At 42.7% G+C, this 27,772-nt stretch overlaps 1 protein-coding gene across 6 annotated transcripts in view; it reads right to left on the bottom strand.

Annotated features, from left to right (window-relative positions):
- The window catches only part of LOC125466978 (otoancorin-like), a 193,311-nt gene that overhangs the window by 103,116 nt on the left and 62,423 nt on the right, over positions 1–27,772 (bottom strand). The window contains exons 2-3 of one of the 6 annotated variants that reach the window (XM_048562227.2): positions 21,417–21,489; positions 13,698–13,783 (exon numbers count right to left, since the gene is read on the bottom strand). The exons of 2 other annotated variants lie outside the window; for them this stretch is intronic. The gene's annotated coding sequence lies outside the window, so the exon portion shown is untranslated. Of the gene's footprint in view, positions 1–4,278; positions 4,388–13,697; positions 13,784–21,416; positions 21,490–27,772 lie in introns of those variants that run through there. 3 more of the 6 variants (XM_048562230.2, XM_048562228.2, XM_048562224.2) reach the window with 3 other exon arrangements.

Below are 27,772 nucleotides of genomic sequence, written 5' to 3' on the forward strand. Positions count from 1 at the left end.
TCTAGGTAGCTGTGGGAGTCGGTGGGCTTGAAATGGACATCAGTTAGAAGCTGTTTGCCTGAGATGGAGACTGAGAGATCCAGGAAGGTGAGGGATATGCTGGAGATGGCCCAGGTGAACTGAAGGTTGGGGTGGAAGGTGTTGGTGAAGTGGATGAACTGTTCGAGCTCCGCTGGGGAGCAACAGGTGGCACCGATACAGTCATCAATGTACCGGAGGAAGAGGTGGGGTTTGGGGCCTGGGTAGGTGCGGAAGAGGGACTGTTCCACGTAACCTACATAGCGGCAGGCATAGCTGGGGCCCATGCGGGTGCCCATGGCCACCCACTTAGTCTGTAGGAAGTGGGAGGAGTCAAAAGAGAAGTTGTTGAGGTTGAGGATGAGTTCGGCTAGGTGGATGAGGGTGTCGTTGGAGGGGGACTGGTCGGGCCTGCGGGACAGGAAGAAGCGGGGGGCCTTGAGGCCATCTGCATGCGAAATGCATGTGTATAGGGACTGGACGTCCATGGTGAAGATGAGGTGTTGGGGGCCAGGGAATTGGAAGTCCTGGAAGAGGTGGAGGGCGTGGGTGGTGTCACGGACGTAGGTAGGGAGTTCCTGGACCAAAGGGGAGAAAATGGAGTCCAGATAGGTGGAGATGAGTTCGGTGGGGCAGGAGCAGGCTGAGACGAGGGGTCGACCAGGGCAGGCAGGTTTGTGGATTTTGGGAAGGAGATAGAAACGGGCCGTGCGGGGTTGGGGAACAATGAGTTTGGAGGCTGTGGGTGGGAGGTCCCCTGAGCTGATGAGGTCATGAATGGTGTTGGAGATGATGGTTTGGTGCTCGGGTGTGGGGTCATGATCGAGGGGGCGGTAGGAGGCGGTGTCGGAGAGTTGGCGTCTGGCCTCGGCGATGTAGAGGTCAGTGCGCCATACTACCACTGCGCCACTCTTGTCTGCGGGTTTGATGGTGAGGTTGGGGTTGGAGCGGAGGGAGCGGAGGGCTGCCCGTTCTGCAGGGAAGAGGTTGGAGTGGCTGAGAGGGGTGGAGAGGCCCCCAACACCTCATCTTCACCATGGACATCCAGTCCCTATACACCTGCATTTCGCATGCAGATGGCCTCAAGGCCCTCCACTTCTTCCTGTCCCGCAGGCCCGACCAGTCCCCCTCCACCGATACCCTCATCCGCCTAGCCGAACTCATCCTCACCCTCAACAACTTCTCTTTTGACTCCTCCCACTTCCTACAGACTAAGTGGGTGGCCATGGGCACCCGCATGGGCCCCAGCTATGCCTGCCTCTTTGTAGGTTACGTGGAACAGTCCCTCTTCTGCACCTACACAGGCCCCAAACCCCACCTCTTCCTCCGGTACATTGATGACTGTATTGGCGCCGCCTCTTGCTCCCCAGAGGAGCTCGAACAGTTCATCCACTTCACCAACACCTTCCACCCCAACCTTCAGTTCACCTGGGCCATCTCCAGCATATCCCTCACCTTCCTGGATCTCTCAGTCTCCATCTCAGGCAAACAGCTTCTAACTGATGTCCATTTCAAGCCCACTGACTCCCACAGCTACCTAGAATACACCTCCTCCCACCCACCCTCCTGCAAAAATTCCATCCCCAATTACCAATTCCTCTGCCTCCGCCGCATCTGCTCCCACGATAAGACATTCCACTCCCGCACATCGCAGATGTCCAAGTTCTTCAAGGACTGCAACTTTCCCCCACAGTGATCGAGAATGCCCTTGACCGCGTCTCCCGTATTTCCTGCGACACATCCCTCACACCCCGCCCCCGCCAAAACCGCCCTCAGAGGATCCCCCTTGTTCTCACACACCACCCCACCAACCTCCGGATACAACGCATCATCCTCCGACACTTCCGCCATCTACAATCCAACCCCACCACCCAAGACATTTTTCCATCCCCACCACTGCCTGCTTTTCGGAGAGACCACTCTCTCCGTGAATCTCTTGTTTGCTCCACACTGCCCTCCAACCCCACCACACCCGGCACCTTCCCCTGCAACCGCAGGAAATGCTACACTTGCCCCCACACCTCCTCCCTCACCCCTATCCCAGGCCCCAAGATGACATTCCACATTAAGCAGAGGTTCACCTGCACATCTGCCAATGTGGTATACTGCATTCACTGTACCCGGTGTGGCTTCCTTTACATTGGGGAAACCAAGCGGAGGCTTGGGGACCGCTTTGCAGAACACCTCCGCTCGGTTCGCAACAAACAACTGCACTTCCCAGTCCCGCAAACTATTTCCACTCCCCCTTCCATTCTTTAGATGACATGTCCATCATGGGCCTCCTGCAGTGCCACAATGATGCCACACGAAGGTTGCAGGAACTGCAACTCATATTCCGCTTGGGAACCCTGCAGCCTAATGGTACCAATGTGGACTTCACCAGCTTCCAAATCTCCCCTTCCCCCACCGCATCCCTAAACAAGCCCAGTTCGTCCCCTCCCCCCACTGCACCACACAACCAGCCTGGCTCTTCCCCTCCCCCCACTGCATCCCAAAACCAGTCCAACCTGTCTCTGCCTCCCTAACCTGTTCTTCCTCTCACCCATCCCTTCCTCCCACCCCAAGCTGCACTCCCATCTCCTACCTACTAACCTCATCCCACCTCCTTTACCTGTCCATCTTCCCTGGGTGACCTATCCCCTCCCTACCTCTTCACCTATACTCTCTCCACCTATCTTCTTTACTCTCCATCTTCGGTCCGCCTCCCCCTCTCTCCCTATTTATTCCAGAACCCTCACCCATCCCCCTCTCTGATGAAGGGTCTAGGCCCGAAACGTCAGCTTTTGTGCTCCTGAGATGCTGCTTGGCCTGCTGTGTTCATCCAGCCTCACATTTTGTTATCTTGGATTCTCCAGCATCTGCAGTTCCCATTATCTCTGATACAACATAAAATATTATTTTGGCTTGTTTGAAAGATGTGTCCATTGAAAAATCTACTATGATACCATCTTAAAATGAGAAACTACAGAAGGTGGTTATTTAGTCCTTCGTCAATCATGATATCACTTAAAATGATAAACCACATAAGAAGGCCATTTGATCCATCATCTGTGCACTATCTCATCAGGGTTAGTCCACTCCCTTGCTTTTTCGCTATCGGCTTGTAATGTTTTTTGGATAATTGTTCCAAATATGATTTTGGAAGTTATAATTGCATGCTCTTCCACCTTTAGGCGTATGTTTCAGATTAAACCAAAATGTTGCTGAGAAGAAATTTTCGTGGCATCTCTGCCCATAATGGTGGATCTCTAGCTTCAAGTTATTGGCTCAGTGGACATTGGAAATTTGTTTTTCCTTATTAATCTAATCTATTCAGGATTTTAAATATCTCTATCAAATTTTCCTTTACCTTTTATTTAGTCGCTAAGTTTTTTTTCCCCCATTTAAGTCCCTCATCTCAAGTAAGTCTTCTGCATTGCCTCTCATGCCTTGATACTATTTCCAATGTGTGGTGTCCATGATAAGCATAATACCAGAGCTGGGGTCATTTTCTTCAGCTGTCTGGATGAAGACCCACTTCAACCCACTTCACTTGATTTCCCCTACAGGTTTAGCAATGGAACAGATCCCAAACCCATTTCAGCTAGAACCAAGATTGCGCCATGTACTCTTGACATCATTCTGTTCTACATTCGCCATCCAGTCAAGTGAGGAATTAGGAATTAACCAATACTACAGAAAAAAAAATTCCACCATATTTTACTGAGATAGTTAAGGATTCCTTTTGTTTTATAAATAAACAGGTTCTCGAACAATCCAGTGACTTTTAAAGGCTTCCATCACATCTTTTAACTGTGATAAGCAAACATCCTATGAAAGAATAGCATACCTTTGAAAAAATTGTTTTTAAAATGCACATTTTTAAGTTCCGTAGAAAATTCATCGAGCTTCAAATTTACTATTCACATCAACATTCTTATGTTTCTGAAGCACCGGCATTCTACAAACCCTTCATGTCCTTTAAACTACTTGACAATTTTTTGTCTCTTGCCTTCTATAAACAACTGTTGGAATAAGCAACAAAAGACTTCTGCTGAGTTCAAGAGAAATACCTTAACGGAACGCATACAAAACCAGCCCGCCAGTGAAACAAAGACTGCATTCTTAGGATGATGCAAAACATGGCAGATTTTATATTTCTGAGTAGAACATGGAATTTTCACACTAATCCACTTTTTTAAAAATTCGGACTTGAGAGTTAGAAGAGGGAAAAAGATCTTGCTGATCCTTTTTAATATGAACAAAAACACAGTGCCTTACCTTTTGTTGTGCCTGCAGGTCGAGTAAGTGCTCAGAGCTTGTTCAGTAACTGCTGTCTGTGCTAACTGCTGATGGATCAGTGCTTACTTGCACCTACCTGCTTAGTTTCAGGGTGGGGCAGTGGGAGGAATGCTTTATATTATCTCACGTCTGGGACGTGTACACAGCTTTTTGTCACATTGAAATCTGATCCTCATCTTTAATTATTCACTCATTTGCATCATGAATATGACGCTTTAGTCGAAAAAGGTTGAACAATGTTGTAACAGAGGCACCTGCCCCTATGCTTCTCCCCTCATCTCCATTCAAGGCCCAAAAGAAAACTTTCACATCAGACAGGGAATCACCTGCACCTCCGCCAACTTGGTCTCCAGTATCCACTGCTCCTGATGTGGCCTCCTCTACATCAGTGAGACCAAGGATAGACTCGGAGACCATTTCATAGAGCATCTGTGCTCTGTATGCGACAAACAACACCTTCTAGTTGCCGACCATTTTAACTCCTCTTCACACTCCCTGGGTGACATGTCCACCCTGGGCCTCCTTCAGTGTCACAATGATGCCACCCGCAAACTGGAGAAGCAACACCTCAAATTTTACCTCGGAAGCTGACAGCCCGATGACCTAAACATGGAATTCACCAGTTTTAAGCTCTCCCCACTTTCCTTCTCTGGCCTCAACCCACACGTCCATCTCTCCCTCTCATCCCTACCTCCTTAAACTGACACAACCTGCCCATCTTCTCTCCCACCTATCTACCCCACCCATCTCACTCCCTACCTGCACTCACCTATCACTGTACCACCTACCGTCCCCAGCCCCACCCCCTCCTCCTATTTGTTTCCCAGTTCCTTTCCTCCTCCCATTTTTGAAAAAGGGTCCCAACCCAAAATGTCAACTTTCCTGCTCCTCTGATGCTCCCTGACATCTGTTTTTCTCCATATCCGCACTGTGTTGTCCTTGGTCTAACATATCCATGCTGACCAGGTATCCTAAACTGAACTAGTCCCATTTGCCTGCATTTGGCATATACCCCTCTAAACCTTTTCTCATCATGCTCCTGTCTAAATATCTTTTAAATGATCCAAATGTACCTACCTCTTCCACTGCATCTGGCAGCTCATTCCATACTGGCATAACACTCTGTGTGAAAAAAATGCCCCTGAATTCCCTTTTAAGATTATTGCTCCTCACCTTAAACTTACTAAGCAAATATTTTACAGTGGAGAAGGATATGGAAGCAAAAGAATTTGGAGAAATAAATAGTGGTATCTTGAAAGGTGTCCCTATGACAGAGGAGGTGGTGCTGAACATCTTAAAATGCATTAAGGTGGATCCATCCGTGGGACCTGATCAGGTGTATCCCAGCGCTGTGTGGGAAGCGAGGGAAATATTTGCTGGGCCCCTTGCTGAAATATTTGCATCATTAACGCTATGGGTGAGGTGCCAGAAGACTGGAGGTTGGCTAATGTGGTGCCATTATTAATAAAAGGTAGCAAGGAAAAGCCAGGGAACTATAGACTAGTGAGCCTGACATCAGTGGTGAATAAGTTGTTGGAGGGAATCCTGAGTAACAGAATTTACATGTATTTGGAAAGACAAGGATTGATTAAGGATAGTCTACATGGCTTTGTGCATGAGAAATCCTGTCTCACTAAATTGATTGAGTTTTTTGAAGAAGTAACAAAGAAAGCTGATGAAGGCAGAGAGTTGGATGTTGTCTATATGGAGTTCAGCAAGGTGTTCAACAAGGTTCCACATGGTCTACTTGTCAGCGAGGTTGAATCATACGAAATCTTGGGAAAGTCAGCCATTTGGATTCAAAATTGGCTTGAGAATAGGAGACATAGGGTGGTGGTTGAGGGTTGTCTTTCAGACTGGAAGTCTATGACCAGCAATGTGCTGCAAAGGATCGGTGCTGGGGTGACTGTCTGCCTGACTTTGTGAGGGGCAGGTCATGCCTCACAAGCCTTATTGAATTATTTGAGGATGTGACAAAACACATCGATGAAGGTAGACCAGTGGATGTGGTGTATATGTATTTTAGTAAAATATTCGATAAGGTTCCCCATGGTAGCCTCATTCACAAAGTAAGGAGGCATGGGATTCAGGGAAATTTGGCTGTCTGGATACAAAACTGGCTGTCCAATAGAAGACAGAGGGTGGTAGTAGATGAAAATTATTCAGCCTGGAGCTCAGTGACAAGTGGTGTTCCGCAGGGATCTGTTCTGGGACCTCTTCTGTTTGTGATCTTTATACATGACTTGGGTGAAGAAGGAGAAGGGTGGTTTAGTAAGTTTGCTGATGCCACAAAGGGTGGGGGAGTTGTGGATAGTGTGGAGGGCTGTCGTGGGTTGCAATGAGACATTGACAGGATGCAGAGCTGGGCAAAGAAGTGGCAGATGAAATTCAACCAAGAAAAGCATAGAGTTATCCATTTTGGAAGGTCGAATTAGAATGCAGAATATAGGGTTAATGGCAGGATTCTTGGTAATATAGAGGAACAGAGTTATCTTGGGGCCCACATCCATAGATCCTCAAAGGGTTGATAGGGTTGTAAAGAAGATGTGTGGTGTGTTGGCTTTCATTGGCAGGGGAATTGAGTCTAAGAGCCGTGAGATTATGCTGCAGCTGTTTATAACCCTGGTTAGACCAGACGTGGAATAATGTTCAGTTCTGGTCACCTCATTATAGGAAAGATATGGGAGCTTTGGACAGGATGCAGAGGAGATTTACCAAAATGCTTCCTGGACTGGAGGGCAGTTTGTATGAGGAAAGGTCGAGTGAGCTAGGGCTTTTCTCATTTGAGCGATGAAGGATGAGACGTGACTCGATAGAGGTGTACAAGATGATGAGAGGCACGGATAGAGTAGATAGTCAGAGACTTTTTCGCAGGGCGGGAATGACTATTATAAGGGGGCATAATTTTAATGATTGGAGGAAGGTATAGCTGAGATATCAGAGGTAGGTTTTTCACACAGAGTGGTGGGTGTGTGTAATGCACTGCTGGCAGTGGAAGTGAAGTCAGATACTTTAGAGGCTTTTAAGCAACTCTTGGATAGGCACATGAAGGATAGTAAAATGTAGGGAATGTAGAGTAGATCGATCTCAGCAAGATAATAGGTTGGCACAACATTGTAGGCTGAAGGGCCTGTACTGTGCTGTACTGTTCTATATTCTATGTTCTATGTTCTATGACTGCTTTTCATCATTTACATAAATGATTTGGAATTGAATATAGGATGAATGGTTAGCAAGTTTGAAGATGACACCAAAACAGGCCCTTCGACCCAACAAGTCCACGCCGCCCCAGGTATATGAGTATACCAAGTGGGAGGTCATATTGCGGCTGTACAGAACACTGGTTAAGCCACTTTTGGAACATTACATTCAGTTCTTGTCTCCCTGGTATAGGAGAGATGTTCTTAAACTTGAAAGGTTGCAGTAAAGATTTACAAGGTTGCTGCTGAGGTTGGAAGCTTTGAGTCCTAATGAGAGACCAAGTAGGCTGGGGCTATTTTCCCTGAAGAGTTGGAGATTGAGGGGTGACCTTATAAAGGCTTACAAAATCAGTAGGGGCATGGATAGGATGAAGAGCTAATGTCTCTTTCCCAGGGTATGGGAGTCCAAAATTAGAGGACATAGGTTTAAAGTGAGAGGAGGAAGATTTAAAAGGGACCTAAGGGGTAACTTTTTAATGCAGATGGTGGTGCGTGTGCGGAATGAGGCTGCGGAGGAAGTGATGGATGCTTTTTAATTACAACAATTAAAAGGGATCTGGATGGGTACATGAAAGGAAGGGTTAAGAGGGATATGGGCCAAATGTTGGCAAATGGAAACTGGATACATTTAGTTGGCATGGATGAATTGGACTGACAGGTCTGTTCCTGTGTTGTACAATTCTATGACTCTGTTATGCCCTCCAGTTCTGGATTCCCCCACCCTGGGAAAAAAAGACCTTGGCTATTCACCTTATCTATGCTCCTCATGATTGTATAAACCTCTATGAGGTCATCCATCAACCTCCAGTGCTCCAGGGAAAAAGCCCCAGCCTGTTCAGCCTCTTGCTATAACTCTAAAGTGCTTGGAAGAAAAATTTGAACTGAAAAGGCTATATTTGGACAATACAATAAGACACAAAATATAGATTCAGCAGCATCTATATTTGTTTCTTTATGATATTCTGAATTTTGGATAGAGCTTTTTTGACGGATCTATTCCTTGGCTATCAACATGCTTATTCTTTACCATAGACTGACAGACATGGATTTCTAATTGAGGTGTATTATCTTGTCTGTGCTGTGTTGCTAAGCAATGATTAACAAAGGCTGTTGAGGTAAGGAAAACATCTTACCATGATTTCTTCTCACCAGGTTACATGAGAGAGCAGAATCATGTGATATTACATTATCTTGGGTGATGATGCATGCTATGATTTATTAGCATACCAAACAGTCAGACTTAATCCATTGGGCCACTGCTTTCAACATGAATCTATCACATGATCTGTGACACCATTTGAGGTATATTTATTATGATCTCGTGTGTGTGTGTGGCTTGTGTGTGCGTGTCTCAGCTCCAATGTGGACAATGCACTTTGCAGGATGAGACACCAAGCAAATATTTGGATATAGATATATTTGTTGACTTTGGAAGGCAATGTTTTAGAAGTTGGTCAATGATAGGTGGATTGAAAGATTGGAAGTACAGTTGGCAAAATCTGTGTAGAAGCTGGAATATTTTGGGCTGATTTTCTCTAATACTGATATAGGTCAATTGAAAAGATTTGGTGCAGGATGCCATTCAGCCCATTCTGTGTGAGCTGCAAAAGATTATCCCAGAGAATCCCGTCTTCCAGCTCTTTTTGGTGTTTTCAATGCTGATTGGAAAGTTGGACGAGCCTGATTTTGTCACATAGTTTTGTTGGTATTTCATTATTGCATTGCTTTCTCTTGATGAATGCAAAAAGGCTCAAGTCCTGTTGGACCATAGGTTGGCTCTCTCATTACAAAGTACCAAGTGGTGATTGTTTAACCTGTGAGTCACCACACATGAGGCAAGGGGAGTGGTCTAGAACGAGAATCAGCCAATTAGCATCAATGGTTGGATGACTGATTTGTGATGCAGAATGATGTTAACAGCAAGGAATCCATTCCCATGCTGGTTGAAGTCACCAAGAAGGTCCCACCTTCTTGATGACACCCCTTGCTGGAAGTGTGGTGACCGTCATGTTAAACCCACCACCAGTGATGCCTGTCTAATGAGAGAGTGGGATAGTGGAGCCTAGTACTGTTGGATGTGCATTGCTTAGCGCGACTCCTTTTCCCAGAAATTCCTTCAAGGTTGCACTAATGCTTCAGGATTTGGACAAGGAATGGCATTCTAGGAAGAGAGAAAAAAAGCAAGCAGACTCATGACTGAGATGTTACACATGGATCCATACATATGACTTGACAGGTTTTGTGTACTAAAAATCAAACGCTATTGTTCCCAGAGTAATCACAAATGTGAAAATTTGATTAAATTCCCAAATTGCTGAATTTACATAACTGACTAATTGAAGGTTAAAAAGAAGATGCACCCTGGGATTTTTATCCCCCTGTTGAAAGCAAATTGTTTTATGAAACTGTTGGCAAATATAAGCCTGTTAAATTGCTAATCTGATGTAATGGGAACTGCAGATGCTGGAGAATCCGAGATAACAAAGTGTGGAGCTGGAATAACACAACAGGCCAAGCAGCATCTTAGGAGCACAAAAGCTGACGTTTCGGGCCTAGATCCTTCATCAGAAAAGGGGGATGGGGAGATGAAATAAATAGGGAGAGAGGGGGAGGTGGACCGAAGGTGGAGAGGAGAGTATAGGTGGGGAGGTAGGAAAGGGATAGGTCAGTCTGGGGAGGACGGACAGGTCAAGGGGGTGGGATGAGGTTAGTAAGTAGGAAATGGAGGTGCGGCTTGAGGTGGAAGGAGGGGATAGGTGAGAGGAAGAACAGGTTAGGGAGGCGGGGACGAGCTGGGCTAGTTTTGGGATGCATTCGGGGGAGGGGGAGATTTTGAAGCTTGTGAAGTCCACATTGATATCATTGGGCTGCAGAGTTCCCAAGTGGAATATGAGTTGCTGTTCCTGCAACCATTGGTGGTTGCAAACAACATGGTGGCTCCATTGTGGCACTGCGGGAGGCCCAGGGTGGGCATGTCGTCTAAGGAGTGGAAGGAGGATTTAAAATGGTTCATGACTGGGAGGCGCAGTTGTTTATTGCGAACTGAGTGTAGGTGTTCTGCAAAGTGGTCCCCAAGCCTCCGCTTGGCTTCCCCAACGTAGAGGAAGCCAAACGGTTACAGCAGTATAGCACATTAGCAGATATACAGGTGAACATCTGCTTGATATGGAAAGTCATCTTGAGGCCTGGGATGGGGTTGAGGGGGGAGGTGTAGGGGCAAGAGTAGCCCTTCCTGCGGTTGCAGGGGAAAGTGCTGGGTGTGGTGGGGTTGAGGGGGAGTGTGGGGCAGACAAGGGAGCCACGGAGAAAGTGGTCTCTCTGGAAGGCAGACAAGGGTGGGGAGGGAAAAATGTCTTGGGTGGTGGGGTCGGATTGTAGATGGCAGAAATGTCAGAGGATGATGTGTTGTATCCGGAGGTTGGTGGGGTGGTATGTGAGGATGAGGGGGATTCTCTTGGGGCAGTTATTGCGGGGGCGGGGTGTGAGGGATGTGTTGCAGGAAATGTGGGAGACACGGTTGAGGCCGTTCTCGACCACTGTGGCGGGAAAGTTGCGGTCCTTGCATAACAAACACATCCGGGGTGTATGGGAGTGGAATGCCTCATCCTGGGAGCAGATGCGGCAGAGGCGAAGGAATTGGGAATAGGGGATGGCATTTTTGCAGGAAGGTGGGTGGGAGGAGGTGTATTCTAGGTAGCTGTGGGAGTCAGTGGGCTTGAAATAGACATCAGTTTCTAGGTGGTTGCCTGAGATGGAAACACATAGGTCAAAGAAGATGAGGGATGTGTTGGAGATGGTTCAGGTAAGCTTGAGGTTGGGGTGGAAGGTGTTGGTGAAGCGGATGAATTGTTTGACCTCCTCGTAGGAGCACAAGGCAGTGCCGATGCAGTCATCAATGTAACGGAGAAAGAAGTGGGGTTTGAGGCCAGTGTAGGTGCGGAAGAGGGACTGTTCCACATAACTGCCAAAGAGGCAGGCATAGCTTGGGCCCATTCGAATACCCATGGCCACCCCTTTTGTCTGTAGGAAGTGGGAGGAATCGAAAGAGAAGTTGTTGAGGGTGAGGACGAGTTCGGCTAAGCGGATGAGGGTGTCGGTGGAGTGGGACTCATCGGGTCTGTGGGACAGGAAGAAGCGGAGGGCCTTGAGGCCATCTGCATGGGGAATGCAGGTGTGTAGGGACTGGATGTCCATGGTGAAAATGAGGTGTTGGGGACCGGGGAATTGGAAGTTCTGGAGGAGGTGGTAGGGGTGGGTGGTGTCACGGACATGGGAAGGGAGTTCCTGGACCAAGGGGGTGAAAATGGTGTCCAGATAGGTGGAAATGAGTTCAGTGGGGCAGGAGCAGGGGGAGACAATGGGTTGACTGGAGCAGTCAGGTTTGTGGGTTTTGGGAAGGAGATAGAAGCAGGCGATGTGGTCTTGGGGGACAATGAGGTTGGAGGCTGTGGGTGGGAGGTCACCTGAGGTGATGAGGTTGTGAATGTTTGGGAGATGATGCTTTGGTGCTCGGGGGTGGGGTCATGATCTAGGGGGCGGCAGGAGGAGGTGTGGGAGAGTTGGCGTCTGGCCTCAGCAATGTAGAGGTCAGCGCACCACAGTACAACTGTGCCTCTCTTGTCTGCGGGTTTGATGGTGAGGTTGGGATTGGAGCAGAGGGAGTAGAGGGCTCCCTAACCTGTTCTTCCTCCTACCTACCACCTCCTCCCACCTCAAGCCGCGCCTCTCCTCTCCACCTATCTTCTCCTCTATCCATTTTCGATCCGTGTCCCCGTCTTTCCCTATTTATTTCAGAATCCCCTCCCCATCCCCCTTTTCTGATGAAGAGTTTAGGCCCAAGGTGTCAGCTTTTGTGCTCCTAAGATGCTGCTTGGCCTGCTGTGTTCTTCCAGCTCCCTACTTTGTGAAATTGCTAATCTATTACTTTATAACTTAAACTCTACCCCATTCTTAAAATTCCCTACACACATACAAACCAACACACAAAAAGACAAGACACATGTATTGTGGTTGAAGAAGAAAAATAACTGAGTGGCACCAATCTGGATCAGACATTGAGGAGGTTTTAAACATAGAACATAGAACATTACAGCACAGTACAGGCCCTTCGGCCCTCGATGTTGTGCCGACCTGTCATATCGATCTCAAGCCCATCTAACCTACACTATTCCATGTACGTCCACATGTTTATCCAACGACGACTTAAACGTACCTAAAGTTGGCGAATCTACTACTGTTGCAGGCAAAGCGTTCCATTCCCTTACTACTCTCTGAGTAAAGAAACTACCAGAGGTAGTGCTCTGACATCTGTCCCATATCTTTCACCCCTCAATTTAAAGCTACGCCCCCTCGTGCTCGCCGTCACCATCCTAATGAAAAGGCTTTCCCTATCCACCCTATCTAACCCTCTGATTATTTTATATGTTTCAATTAAGTCACCTCTCAACCTTCTTGGCTCTTGTTTGACTCCTTCTCGGTCTTTGTGAATGATGCAAGGTTGTGAATATACAAATTCTTAATCTTTCATTCACTGTTTGAGGATTCACTCTTTCCATGTCCCTGAAGGCAATTTCTACAAATTTCCTTTCAACAGGAAATTTGCAGGAAAAAGAGTTTACATGGAAAGATGAGGGAGAGTAGCTACCTTCCAGGGATTTTCTTTCAATTCCCCATACTGAAGGGAGAGGGAAAGACATGTGCTTTCTCATTGCAAGCTGTAATCACCCATTTCGGAAGCAGCCAAGTGGTTGTTGCGATGCTGAACTCACTGCAACTGGAGTGGCATGGTTAGCACTGCCAGGGACCCAGGTTCGATACCTCCCTTGGGTGCCTATCTGTGTGGAATTTGCAACGTTCTTCCCGTGTCCATGTGTGTTTCCTCTGGGTGCTTCGGTTTCCTCCCACAGTCTGAACATGTGGAGATTAGGGTGGATTGGCCATGCTAAATTGTCCATCGTATCCACGGATGTGCAGGCTAGGTGGCTTAGCCATGGGAAATGCAGGGTTGTGTGGTAAGATGGTGGGTCTGGGTTGAAAATTGTTTGAGGAGGGAGATTGGTGTGAAGAGGATGTGATGAACTGTTGGGAGACTATAATTCTATGAACAAGTCCTGATTGCAAAACCAATCAGCAGGCTGTCACTGGATAAAGTTTTCGAGAATACCGATTGGCTGCGCCATTCTGGTGGATACAACTCACCAGAAGTGTTTCAGTAACTTGTTTTTAAAACTGCAAACCATTTCTTCCACAATTTCCTTGATTTAAAGCAATATCTTCTCCATTTCCTGCAATTCAAAAAAAAGGTCTTAAAGCCTGCTTTTTCCTGAATGCTGACCTTATCTCTGTCATATAGACAAATTTCTGCCTTGATAGTGAAATCATTGCTGCATTAAACTGATCCTGAATAATGTCATTTTTTAGAATTTTCTTAGGGGGGCCCTTAATTCACAAAGCTGGAAGACTAATCAGAGACTATCCAGCTTCAGAATAATAGGAGGCTGTAGTGGAGGGAAAGCAACAGTGAGTGACAGTTCTGAAGAACCATTATGAAACTGTCAACATTAACTCTGCTTTTTGTTCACAGATGCTGCCAGACCTGCCATGTTTCTCCAGGAATTCCTGTTTTTATTTCAGATTCCCAGTATCTGCAGTTTCTTGCTTTATAATAGTGAAGTTGCTTGAAGATAGATGCACCCTCTCCAATTTCGTTACATCCTTAATAAATAAATTAGAATCAACTACCTTGCCACTAGTCTGGGAGTTGAAGAGACAGGGAATCCATCTAGAAAGTAAATAGCAATTGTTTTAGAGTTAGGATTGCAAGTTAGTGGGTGTTCATTTATTTTCTTGTGAAGGGGTTTAATAATAATTTCAGTTGGTCATTTTTGAAGCATGACTTCAAGTGAGTATTTGTCAGTGATGAATGATTGTAGCTTCCTGATAGGTTAATGCAAGTTTGCTCACATTGTGGGGTTTTATGATAGAAAACAAAACCATTGAAATATATTAACTTGCTTGTGTTTTGTGTTTATAATAATCAAGGATTGATTTTAGATTTAAAATCCCATACAAGGAAAATTTTTTATTCAGTTCAAAGGAGACCTGACTGAAGTCAGATGTAAGAATAGACACTTCTAGAAAATAAGAGTTTGCTCATAGCAGTTAAACAAATGCATTATTTCAGTGTAAGGATCTCAGTTGTGTGAGTTGAAGAGAAAGGCCTCATAGTCCACAGAACTGGAATTGAGAAGAAGCAGTTAGGTCCAACATACAGATTTGCTCGTGAAAGAAAATTTATCTGGATTTTGATTCAATCATAAAGTGATGATGTTGGGAAAAGATGGGATTTTGATTTGCCGGGCACTTGAAATTTTTTAAATTCTGAGTTATCTTGAGTTAGGTTAGTTGCATTTTCATTCTTTTGTGTAAAAAATAAAGTCTGTATTTATTGTAAAAATGAAATCTGGTGTGGTGATGGTTTGGTGAAATGCTGACATGGTAAAAGAAAATTTTTAAAAAGTGGTCATCCAGCTACATGTCATTCTGAGATCTGCCTTGTCCAATGGGTTCATCCGACAAGACATGAAGAATATTAGCCTTGTCCATGGCATTGGCTGACATTGTCCACCTTCAGGGACCTAAACTTGCGGCTGCTCAGGGAATAATGGATGCCAAATTGATGGTCATACCGGCTAATTTTTAGCCCTGTTGACCTTTACTTTCTAGATTTGAGGGAGTCGAAAATCCAGCCTCCCAAGGTGGGTCAAAAGCGCTTAAACCCAGGCTAAATTTGCAATCAACTCAAAATGACTGTAAATATTATGCTCGGGTCTTTTTCCCAGGGTAGTGGAGCCCAAAACTAGAAGGCACGGGGTTATGGTGAGAGGGGAAAGACTTAGAGGGACCAAAGGGGCAAATTTTTCACAGAGTGTTCGTGCATGGATGGAGTACACTGCTAGAGTGGAGGTTGGTACAATCATATCACTTAAAAGGCATTTGAATAAGCATATGAATGGGAAGGGTTTAGAAGCATACAGCTCAAATGCTGGCAATTAGGACTAGAATGGAATATTCGGTTAGCACAGGCGAGTTGGACCGAAGGGTTTGTTTCCATGCCGTACAACTCTTAGACTTCTGAGCTGAGAAAGAGCCAAGGAATGATTTCTGATCACAGTTCATCCTTCACATTTCAGAATAATTTGTTTAAACCACAAAGCACAACAGTAGTAGCAAAAAGGAAATTATAGCTTTTAAGGATGTTACCATCTACCACTCAACACAAAGGTGGACAAAATAGCTTTTATCATCTGTTCAACATATTTTACATCTCAAACAATGCAATACTATCACAAAGGTTAGCTGGAATTTAGCATCATAGATTATTCAAAAAGATGTTTCATTGAAGCATTGAATAGTTCACATTTGTTAATACAATACGAAAAATCCTCTCAAAAGCTGTGCTACTTAAAATAGCCACAGAATGGAAACAAAATACACCTTTTTGCAAAAACAGTGGGCAAAACAAAATACTCACAATTTTCTGACCCACAAATATATTACACAAGAATACACGAAACAAAAGTTGTATTGTTTTATGTAGACATACTTCCCCACCCATCAGGTTGAAAGGGAAAAGTAAAGCTCCACCTTGAGAATATGACAAAAGCTGTTTTTTACCTGGATGATGTTTTACATGATCTCATGATTAAATAATGTAGTCTTTAAATTTAAGCATTGTTGTATGAGGAAAATATAAGTTAGGGAGTTCCTACAAAAAGTAAAATATTTGATTTAGTAATGTCGTTTAGGGAAAGAAATCTACCATCTTTACTTGGTATGACCACATGTCACTCCAGACCCACAGCTACATGATTGCCTGTTTACTGCCCTCTGACACAGCCTAGCAAGCCATTCCAGGTTCCAGAGAAATGAAGAACGGGCAATAAATGCTGACTGAGCCGGTGATACCTACACTCCATGGATGAATGGAATGACTAAGTTTTTATAAAAAATATAATTTCTACATTTAATTAAAGGATAAATATTGGTCAGGACGCCAGGGAAAATGTTTCTGTTCTTCTTCAAGATGGAACTTTGGAACCTGCTGAGGGCTATGTACCATTGGTCAGAGGTAAGTATTTGTCCAAAAGTGCTGTCAAATGTACATTTCACTATATGGGGATTAAGACCTGCCAGGAGAATTTCTAAGGTTGGTAGATTTTTCTTCAGAGGTATCTCATTCATTTAGGTCCAATAACAATTATTAGAACCATTGAATCCCAACAGTGTGGAAACAGGCCATTTGCAGTTGCGCGAGTTTGGAATTGAACCCAGATCCCTGGCGCTGTGAGGCAGCAGTGTTGACCACTGAGCCACCGTGTTACCCTACTGGAATAATAAAGTATCTTTGGGAGAATTTTGGTACACTTTGGGGCAGAAAAAGAGATGAATGTGCACAACAAACAAATGAATTCAATGGCCTGCATCTTCTAACCTGGGTTGGAATCATCATTTCCTACCAAATTTAAAAACAGACATTGTCCAGTTGACATTCCATGATTTAACCAGCTGGTTTTCCAATGTGAAACCTATCAAAGCAGAAACAGTCCAATGAACCACATAGGTAGCATTAGCGTGGATAATTGGCCTAGTAAATGAAAAGCGGTTATAAGATCCCAAAGAGATTACAATGCGTTGGATCCGAAGGTTGGTAGGTGAGGATCCTTAAGTTATTTTGACAGCTACTGTGAGAAGCTGAGAGAGGTTCGGAGGCTAAACAGGTTTGGGGAAGAATGGTTGGGGCCAAGTGGCTGGGGAGGTTTAGAGTTGTAAGTGCCTGAGGGGGTAGAGGTGGCAGATGGGATAGGGCGCCTGGAGAGTGGGCTTAGCGTGCTTGTTGATGGGCATTGAAGGTGAGTAGAGGGATGGGTTTGTGATGAATACAAGTGCCATATGGGCGAATACAAAACTAAGGTGGATCAAATAGCATGGGACCGGGTCAGCTGTCATGGATGGAAGATGTGAAGGATATTGGGACTGCGATTGAATTTCGTGCCATCTGCAATGTCAGAGAGACTGAAGTCAGATACTTCGGGAAAATCAGGCATCCTTGAGGTGATGGTCTTCAGGTTTTCTCAGGGAATCACATGTCCACTGAGGGGAGATGGGTGCTGGGTGTTTGGGTTGGAGGCTTGGTGTTCGTTCGTATACAGATATCAAGAAAGGAATTGGAGTCAAACAGGTGTCCCTGTGTTTGGATCAAGTTGGTCATGGTGGGGGTAGGGCAATGGTGTGGGAAAGATGATGGGAGAGTGGTCAGGTCAGGTGCTCAGTAGGGGGCGAAATTCAAGTCAGGTGTTGAGTGAAAGGTCAGTTGGGTGTTCATTACAGGGAGGTGGAGGATTGCGTTCGGGCTGAGCGGAGGTCATTGAGAATGTTTGCAGTGCTCTGTATGAATGTTTGGCAAAGTTATTCAATTTTCCACTCACCTAGGAGTTAGGTCAATGTTAATCCTGTAATTTCTTCTGTTTAACTAATAATGCAAGTATGTGGGAAACTATTTACACTTCTGGTTTGAAATCAGAGTCAGGGATTTTTCGAAGGGCTCCAGATACTGGGTATTGGCACATTGGAATTTTCAAATTCCCACGTAATTCGTCAATAATCTATGCATTGACACAGCCAAGAGATGCCAACATGCGTCTTCCAGTATAATTCTGTTTTTTGACAATTTGGAAATCAGAAGATTGGAATGGTTGAGTTAATTAGAATTATATAGCAGTCATGTCATATACATTTTATGATCATTAATTTTTTTGAAAGAGTTGACTACAGTTTAGGGAAAACATTTTATTTTGTTGTTTGTTATTTTGTACTGTTGGCATGAGTCTGCGGTTGATCACGAAAGGATTTGTTTTGGATGTGCGATTTCACAAACTATCACTAATACAGTGGGATGTCCATCTGCTCAGTTTAATTTACAGTGGGATGTTTTTAATTAAGTCTTTGAAGACTGTTTTATAAGGTCCTCTGTTAATAGTTTATGATTTCAAACTCCTTGGCCTAACGCTCAGTTATCACGTCCCTGTACTATTACTATCCTGTTCCATGCCAAACCCTTTGACGTAAATTTCGAGCCACCCTATGTCATAACTCCTTCACTGGCTCTGTGTCAACTTCCATTGCCTGATCACCTGTCCTTGGGTCATCTCGGAGCAAATTCCTACCTTACTGTTATTGGCCTCCAATAAAGAATTTGTGTCATCAGTAAAATATATGTTCTCGTTCTGTCTCATTTGTTCCCACAACATCACCCAGGAGTCCATTATCCTCTCAGTCTTCCCTACCTCACACCTAAATACTTTACAAGTTTTCAAAACCCAATTTTGACATGGCCAGATCAACATGCCTTGAATTACCTCACTGAACATGATTCATTCTTATTATGAGTAAGGCGACAGATCAACCATGATCACATTGAATGGCACAACAAGCTTAAGGAGACAAATGGCCTAATCATGTTACTACATTCCTCTCTTTGGTTGTCAAAGTATTTGATTTAAACAAAACATTTCTTCTGACTAATTAAGGAATTTGTTTGAGGCTATAGTAATTTCTTTAATCATACTTATTTTACTCAGAGGCTTTTATGAATCAGCATACTGACTAACATTCATTATCCAAAATTCTGAGATCTGCCAGTAAGTAATTGGAGTTATGAGATTGCAGATTATGCTCACAGACAAGGGAGTGAGGCAGTCTAAAGGTAGTCTTATTCCTGTTACCGCTCCAGACTTACATTGTGTATTTAGTTTTGTAACAGCGGCATTTACTCTGCATTGTCGCTGAAACCGAAGAGTGGGTTTAATTCTTGAGATCTATGATTAGATCATTTCTTTAATGTGCATTAAGCATGATACCAATTACAGAATAAGGATAGATTTTCCAAATATCTTTTTACTATAAGACAAAGTAGTTCACTCAGTCAAAATACTAAGGAAAAAGTACTCTAATTGTATATGTTGTAAATGAAGATAACTTGACAATTGACAGTTATCAGAGGTCAACACTGAAATGATCTGATCAAATATATTACATGAAAATAAATTGTATCCTGCGTGCACACCATTAAAATGGGACAGAATAGTAGGCAATTAGAGATTTTTGTTGTAATACAAACATGGATCCAAACAATTAAATTCCCAAATAATCAATTTTTGTAGTGAGAGTTGAGATTTAAAAGCAACACAGGTCATTTGACAATGATGTATGTGAAGAAATTTGTGTGAACTGGCACCATAGTACATTTTTATTTGACACTTCCACTTTGTTTTGTCAGACTTCACATTTTTTTTGTTGTAAATAGCATCAGTTCCTGGGACGTCACAGCTGATAGTTCAGCAGAATTCAATTTTCATTGTGCCAGAGAGAGTGATTATCTATACCTGAAGCAGCAACAGCTGCAAGCCCTTGTTAAATTTGATACAAGGTGAATACAGAAGGGGCATGGATGATAAAGAATCACTTGCATAATGATAGAACAGCCGAAATTTCCCCTTTATAAATACTGCAGGATTTTACTCAATCACATTTAACTCTGCAGTAAATCTTATCCCACTTACCCACCATATTAATATTTTTTAAACAATTTAGCCATAAGCTGCATTTGTTTGAATCATATGCTGTGAATTTACTGACCTGATTGTAAATGTAAGATACAAACACTTTGCTGAATGTTTTCATTAGAGATTAAACTAGGGTAATTCTTGGTGTGAAAGTTGAGAAAGAGGGGGGCAAAAATGGAAAATTCTCACTGCACCTTCGTCAGAACCGACAAACTCTGTAAAAACACCATGACCTTTGCTGAGTCTTTCTTTTCCTGACATCTCATTCAAGTAACAGGGGATCAGTTTGCTGGATTGTTACAGGAAATGATGCCAACAGCATGGATTCAATGCCTGCTTCAGCTGAGGTTACCATGAAGGACTCTCCTTCACAACCTCTTCCCCTCACCTGAGGTGTGGTGACCCTGAGCTCAAACCACCAACAGTCAGGGAACGAGTTCAGAGGGCCAGTAGTGGAATCGGAAGCAATTTCCGAGGGTTTGCAGCATTGAGACTTGAGGGTTTGGGGAGAAAGACATAAACATAAGAACTTTTCAGATCTGGATGTTTCCCTTTTTTTCCGGCTCTGTTTTTTTTGTATTTCTGCTTTTGCTTTTTCTGATTCTGGCTTTTGTATCTTAGAAGTTTTTTTTGTTTATGTATCCAAGATGGCTGTTCTTAAATTTGGGTTTTGTACCGAAAATGGCACCAGAGAGTGCTGACATTGTATACTTTTCATTGTACTCCTGTTCTTAAGTACATGTGACAATAAATCCTAATTCTATTTTGCTCTCTAATGAGAGAGCAAACCTATGGTTTGGTAAGATTAAGGCAATTTGACTTTCCCTTTCATGCAAGTAACTCAGATTACTATTAAGTGGGAGCTAATAAACATGCATTTCCTTTGCAAAGACATATTTGTTTCAATTTTCTACAACCAGTGCTTGAACTGATCAGTCATATTCAGACTAAACCAAGAGATGGGCCCTGCTCTTTTAGACCATTTCTCTAGTCATGTGGCTACTAGCATGTTGTAAAAATAAAATCAGTATGCAATATTTAGGTAGTTACTGCAATTGATTTAGATCGCTGCCCATGACTTTCAGATAATGGATCAATTGGAATGAAGCATCTGTTTCCATGCTGTATAACTCTCTAAGACCAAAACTAGTCAGTCGTCAAGTAACTGAATGTTGCAGCACTTTATGCATTTATTTTGTTTGGAAAATGTTAAGAAAGAATAATCATACATTTTATTAAATATTTCTTTAGATATTTCAGATAACATTAGGTCCATATGAAAATAATATCTCACCCTTAGTTTCCTTCCAGATTTTCGTCAATTTTTAACTTTTATTCCATGGAATGATCAAATGGCTTCTGGAATACTGAAGCATTTTAAGCAATGTTAAAAGCAATGCGTCATTCATCATCGTTTAACTAATGTGAAGTCTGTAAACATGCAAGGCACAAGATTATTAATTCTTTGTTTAAGCAAGGCCTTTAAGGATAAGCAAACCAAAGTAGGTCACCAAGGCTAAATTCCAATTGGTCTGCAATTTAACAGAATTGTGATGTACCTCAAGAGCCTCACTTCAACATATTTTCCAATCCACCTGTTCAGAAGTGTAATTGCACAACCTCTGGAGGTGAGACTTAAACACAAGACTCCAAATTCATAAGAAAGGACACTACCACTGCACACAAATGGCCTTAGTAGACGGGGATAATGGGAACTGCAGATGCTGGAGAATCCAAGATAACAAAGTGTGAGGCTGGATGAACACAGCAGGCCAAGCAGCATCTCAGGAGCAGATGCTGCTTGGCCTGCTATGTTCATCCAGCCTCACATTTTATTATCTTGGCCTTAGTAGACTCCCATTTCTATACTAGTGTTTTAGATATCCCTTGTAATCAGATGGTCAAAGGTCAAAAATTTTTTCTTGTTGAGTCAATCTTACACAAATTGGATTTGGTTTGAAGTTATCTTCATCTCAGTGATAGATTGCAAACATTCCAATAGGCTTTTCAACATTTTCAACTTTGACTGTGGTCCAAATGGAGCCTAGCAATTAAGGAAAGGAGATAGTGCCTATTTTGGTTCATTTCAAAAACAGAAAACACAAAACAATGTGGCAATGAACTGCAGAAGATAGGTGGAAAAGCGAAGAAGTTAAGAAATGAACATTTCTGATGCACTGAAAGAAAATCATTGTGCAGTGAGGAATAATTTTCAGATTATTCAGTAAGAGTGTGAGTGTGTTTACATTTAGGCTTTAGGGGAAAAAAGGGCAGTAACAATAATAATATTAAAAAGGTACTGATATCAATGCAGAGAAATTGGAGATGAGCAAAGTTACCAACAACTAAAAAAATCACAGTTTCAGGCAGGTGAGAAAGATGGAGTACCTTACTCATGCTACATTCCCACTGATCGCTGCCCTTGGTGTTACAATTTTATATCAATTAGGATTTATTTAGGAAGAAGAAGAAACACTTTTCTATCAATTATATATCTCTGCTTTTCAAAGTAGAGACCAGTGGAGTCTCGTTAATATGGAAATGAGTTCCATTCAAGATATATTGAACAGATAATTATTTTTCATCCATCATATAATTAGTACAAAACAAATAGTACCAAGAATAATAACTCATTATTTCAAGCAATTAAATCATCATGAAAGGTGCTTTAGTTTAACTTTATGCAAATAGGTTCCCTTAACTGTTTTGGAAAGTGCTAATTGAAACAGCAGACATAGTTTTGGTCTTCAATAGACTTCTGATATGTTGATTTTCTAACTTGACCATTGCTATAAATACCTTTTGTCCGCTGAGCCCAGTTTCACCCGTCCCAAAGAAAATATGACAGAAAGGAAGACTGCATTGAATCACAAAGTTAATTGTCAGTTGTTGACAAATGGATCACCAACAATATCTAATGGATCGCACCTGCTATTGTTATAATTATCACAGATTTCATTGTATAAATCACGCCGCACACAGATTCTCATGGCTTGCAAATCTGGAAATTCAATCTGTGTACTTGTGAGAGGAAATTATTTTAACCATTTTGTTACCAGTTGCATTTGTGATGCACCTTTGGATGCTGACATGTATCATGCAATATATTTTTGAACTCCGTTGACAAGTGCTTCCTATCTTCTTTCACATTTCCCTTTCTAACATGTATTCCTTTCTTCTTTCAGGCGTTCTGTTTCTTTCTTTCCTCTCAGATTTCTTCAATTTCTGCCATGAATTGTCATTTTCTATTATTTCCAGCACCACACATTACAGGGCACTGTATTGTGAACATTGAAGGACTTAAATGCAGATGGAATCCCTTCAATCAGCCACAGTATACCACAAAGATTACCACAACTATCATATTTGTTTATTGAAATGAAATATCTTTGTAATAAAATGAAAATGAATATGTGTTGTGCTGTAAACAAATAAGAAAACAATAGAACGTAGATGGACAGACAAAAAAAATTGGATGCATGGCAGGAAGCGATAAGATGATACATCTTGGTAAAAGCAAATGCAGACACAATGTCTGATTAAATTGTATAATTTTAAAATGGTTCAGGAAAATGGTTTGTGCAAAAATAGGTAATAATGTATGAAGGATCCTGGGTGTTCTAAATAACGTCACAGGTACAAAAGAAAATTATGATGCACTTAAACAAGGCACAATTTTAATCTCATTTGAACTATTGTGCCCAATTCTGGCAACCACACTTTAAGAAAAATATGAAGGTTTTCATGATGGTACAGAAGTAATGTACCAGATTGGCTCCAAGGATGGGCGATTACAACTACATTTCCAGACTGGGCTGTTCTGTTTGGAGCACAATAAAAGATGTTTGATAAGTGTGTTCATGAATAGCTAAAGTAGATAAAATGATGTGATTTTATTTCCCATGGCTGTGACTGAATGTCAGGTGGCACGGATTGAAAATGATTAAGAACAATGGAGTATCAAAGTAGAGAAAGGATTCTTAGAGCACCCCAGACTTTGAACCAGGAGGTATATGTTCATGTCCCATCCATGCTGGAAGTGTGCCACAACAAATCCAAACAAGTTGATTTGTAATGCTTAAAAATAGGGCGCATGTATGTGTATGCGTGCGCGCTTGTTCACTTTTCACGGTTGGAATTGTCCAATTACTTGACAATGACAAAACGGAGTTGAAAATGGCATTAGGGACAGAGTACTGATGACTTTGCTAGCATGTTTAGATGGGAGACAGTTTCCATATCATTAACTATATAGCTTGTGGCTAAACAGTGACAAGAGTGAGAGAATAGCATGGCACGTATGAGAGGCCATCATCAATGCCAGCCACAGGTCATCAGCAGCTTAGTTTTGTGGCTGCTGAGGCATAATGTTGCCAGTGAGGGGCAATGCCAGATTGCTAATGCTTATGCAGGTGCACAATGGTCTTTTAAAGATGAAGCTGGTCTTTTGGTGGCTATCCTCTGTGTGGCAAGTTCAACTTGGAATGGTAAATGCTAAAATGGGGATAGAATGGAGTGGGAAGGTGCCACTGAGTAGAAAAGGTGCTTAAGGAGGCAAATTTGGTGACTGTGGCAAAGAATTTCATTGGGCCTCTCAGTGAAAAGCCCTCCAAGAAAGATCACAAAACTGGCACTTAGCCAAAAAAAGTTCAGCTGACTGGATTTTCGTCGAAAGAGATGCAACCTCATTCAAACATATCAGGTTCCTAGGAGGCTCCAGAGGATAGATGCTGAGAGATTGTTTCCCTTTGTTGGACAGTGTGAGAACAGAGAATACAATCTCAATGTAAGGAATTGTACATTTAAAACAGAAAGGACGGGTACTTTCTTCTCTCAGAGGGTAGTTTATTTATGGAGCTTTTCACTGCAGATGCTGTGCAATTAAATGCATTCAAAGGTGAGAGTGATTGATTTTAAATCAATAGGGAAATCAGGAATTATGAAGGAAAGTCAGCAAACTGGAGTTAAGAATTGACCTTAATTGAGTGGCATGGTGGCTCAGTGGTTCTCTAGGAACCAGGTTCAATTCCAATCTTGGGTGACTATCTGTGTGGAGTTCTCATGTTCTCCCTGTCTCTGCGTGGGTTTCCTCTGAGTGCTCCCATAGGCCAAAGATGTGCTGATCAGATGAATTGGCTATACTCAAAGCGGGAATAGAGGGATAAGGTGGGATACTCTCTGGAGGTCAGTTCCAACCTGATGGGCTGAATGATTACTTTCTGCATTGCAGGGAATCTATGGTTCTAATTGCCAGATTAGCCATGGTTTTATAGTTTATGTTTGAAGGTGATAGGCAGAATACCAGAGGCATAATGAGGAAAATAGTTTTCCCCAAAAATGGTGTGGATTTAGAATGCACAGCTTCATGATATGGTGCATATAGATTTACTAGTCACACACATAGGCGCCACTCCACCATTTGGGAAAGTTGCATGTGTTCAGTACAAAGGGGCCAGGATGAAGTCCCAGCCCCTTAAAGTCTCTTGCTTCTCTCTTTCAGCTGACCTCCACACGAGAGGTTTGCTTTTGTTTAGTGGCAGTGATCAAATCAATTTTTACACTGGTCATTTTAAAGAGTTTCACAGTAAGAATTAAGTTGAAGGTAAAAATTATAAAGCTGACTGGGGAAAGAATACTTTTTCAGAACGAAACAAGTGGACCTACTCAGAAAACTGAAACTTTACAAGAATTGACAGTATCAGGAGCAAAGGAATTAATTAAATCTAAATTTTAAAAATTGAGATAATGAAATAGAACATAGAACATTACAGCACAGTACAGGCCCTTCGGTCCCCGATGTTGTGCCGACCTGTCATACCAATCTCAAGCCCATCTAATCTACACTATTCCATGTACATCCATATGCTTATCCAATGATGACTTAAATGTACCTAAAGTTGGCGTATCTACTACCGTTGCAGGCAAAGCATTCCATTTCCTTACTACTCTCTGAGTAAAGAAACTACCTCTGACATCTGTCCTATATCTTTCACCCCTCAATTTAAAGCTACACCCCCTGGCGCTCGCCATCACCATCCTAGGAAAAAGGCTCTCCCTGTCCACCCTATCTAACCCTCTGATTATTTTATATGTTTCAATTAAGTCACCTCTCAACCTTCTTCTCTCTAATGAAAACAGCCTCAAGTCCCTCAGCCTTTCCTCGTAAGACCTTCCCTCCATACCAAGCAACATCCTAGTAAATCTCCTCTGCACCCTTTCCAAAGCTTCCACATCCTTCTTATAATGCGGTGACCAGAACTGTACACAATACTCCAAGTGCGGCCGCACCAGAGTTTTGTACAGCTTCACCATAACCTCTTGGTTCCGGAGCTCGATCCCTCTATTAATAAAAGCTAAAACACTGTATGCCTTCTTAACAGACCTGTCAACCTCGGTGGCAACTTTCAAGGAAATGAAGTGAGGAAACAATCTCTTTTCTAATTCCGGGCAGAGAAAGAATTTTCCATTTGGAAACAAATGGTGAGAAAGTTCTGGATTTCTAAAACGATCACCACCGTTGGAAATGTAAAGTCCCACTCTATAACATAGACTTTTTTTTTCATTTTTGGTGGGCAGAAATGGAGTCAGGATTTATGCGTGTGCATTTCCTGGAGGCAATTGCACATTTAACTCATCAGCTATCTCCAGTGAAGTAGGATTCTGACACCTTTGGAATGTTAAAACAAAAGTGTGCAGAGTAGCCCTGGGAAGACCAAGTCTGAATTGTGTGTATTTCTTTGGACAATCAGGTTACTCCCTTTGGTGAGGCAAGGTAGCCATTTGGATTTGGTCACTGGTTATTTCTGGGAGAAATAACGTGACCTTCCCAGTTGTCAAAAGTGGGCATAAGTACATCTCAAACTCATTACTATCAACCTCATTGGACCTATCAAGAGATCTGTTAAAAGCAAATATATATTTTTAAAAACCAGTCGCAATTGTCAATTGGGAAGTGACAAACTAGCCAGTCAAAATGGTCATGTCATGAGGATCTGTCAAAAAAACTTGTCAAGGCATTTTAAAGGCCTGTCCTTAAAAGTTTTGTAAAAATGCCTTGTGTTAAAAATATAGTTTAATTTATAAACCTATAAGTTGTTAAAAGCCAGGTGGTTACCATTACTGGATTAATGATTATCAGAGCAGGGAATGTGCCATTTCATAATTTGATTGTGTGGCAACAAATATTTGATAGAGATATAGATTCGTACAGGTACACAACACAGAAACAGACCCTTTGGTCCACTTGTCTATGCTAGCCAGATAACATAAATAAATCTAGTCCAATGTACCAGCATTTGTCCAATATTCCTCTAAACCCTTTGTGTTCAATTACCCATTCTGGTGTTTTTTAAATGTTGTAATTATACCAGCTTCCACCACTTTCAGTGGCAGCTCATTCCAAACACGCACCGTCTGTGTGAAAAGATTACCCCTTAGGTCCCTTTTAAATCTTTCCCCTCTCATCTTAAAACTATACTTTCTAGTTTTGGACTTCCCTTCTCTGGGGAAAAGATCTTCTCTATTTACCCTATCTATGCGCTTCATGATTTAATAAACCTCTATAAGGTCACCTCTCAGCGTCCTACCTACTGGGGAAATTAGTCCCATCTATTCAGCCTCTCCCTATAGCTCAAACACTCTGGCCCTGGC

Source organism: Stegostoma tigrinum, chromosome 32 (assembly GCF_030684315.1).
Source record: "Stegostoma tigrinum isolate sSteTig4 chromosome 32, sSteTig4.hap1, whole genome shotgun sequence".
NCBI classification, from domain to species: Eukaryota; Metazoa; Chordata; class Chondrichthyes; order Orectolobiformes; family Stegostomatidae; genus Stegostoma; species Stegostoma tigrinum.